General features: G+C 43.8%; 1 non-coding gene across 1 annotated transcript; it reads right to left on the bottom strand.

The window, feature by feature from the left end:
* Positions 1 to 244: 244 nt before the first annotated feature.
* Positions 245 to 316, bottom strand: TRNAC-ACA. Its single transcript has one exon. It is a non-coding gene; the product is annotated as a tRNA-Cys (tRNA).
* Positions 317 to 1,097: the final 781 nt, after the last annotated feature.

Below are 1,097 nucleotides of genomic sequence, written 5' to 3' on the forward strand. Positions count from 1 at the left end.
CAGGGAATTAATACATGGAAAATCAATCTGAACAAATAAGAAGTCAACAAACAGCTATTATTAACAGCACAACACTATCATCCCATGTCTATCTATCTGCCTAGAAAGTGAATGAAAGTGAAGTCGCTCAGTTGTGTCCAATTCTTTGCAACCCCATAGATGATAGCCTACCAGGCTCCTCCATCCACGGGATTTTCCAGGAAAGAGTACTGGAGTGGGTTGCCATTTTCTTCTCCAGGGGATCTTCCCAACCCAGGGATCGAACCCGGGTCTCCTGCATTGTAGGCAGACACTTTACCATCTGAGCCACCAGGGAAGTCATCTGCCTAGAAAAGTCTGTAAAAATAGACCATAAAATTGTAACAGTCTTTATCTCTGGAAGGTGAGATTATGGATTTTTCTTCTTCTTTCTGTTTATCAGCATGTCTCTAATTTTTCTAACCATGAAAATATATTGATTCCATAATAAAGAGGAACAAGTTCTTTTTAATTTTTGACAACAGATCTATGAGATGGGTAGGGGCTGGGGAGAATTGGACATACCTATAATCAAGAGTTACCTGCAAATACACAATCTAGCAAAGAGGCAAAGTTTTGAGTTTTAGCCCCAAATAAATAGGGAATTAGGGGGCTGATGAGGTGAGGAAAAAAAAAATGGAGAGTGAGATTCTTCTTGGAAATTTTGTTTTGTGCTCAAGGTTAAGGTTCAATACAGCAGCAAAATGAACAAAGAAATGAAGTACCGTGAGGGGTCACAGGCGCAAACATCAACTGAGTCTGGAGTTTTGAAAGGCATTGGATAATTTCATGACCATTAATAACATCTGCAGTCCTGCTGGGCAGACTAATGGCAGAGGTAATTAGAGCCTGTGCTCCAAGACAGATGACTGCACGTCAGAGAAGAAGAGCGGGGCCAGGAGGGGCGGGGCCGAGGGGCAGGGCCTTGCCCGAAAAGACTCTCCCTACTCACCGCAGAGGGATGCCCCAGACTGGCCTCTGTGGGCAGATTCTTATCTCACAAAGCAAGCAGTGGGTGTGGCTTGGATATGGATATAAAACTGCCCCGCACCAATATCCTGCAGTGAAATACTGCACAC

The sequence above is a fragment of the Cervus elaphus genome, chromosome 5 (assembly GCF_910594005.1).
Source record: "Cervus elaphus chromosome 5, mCerEla1.1, whole genome shotgun sequence".
NCBI classification, from domain to species: domain Eukaryota; kingdom Metazoa; phylum Chordata; class Mammalia; order Artiodactyla; family Cervidae; genus Cervus; species Cervus elaphus.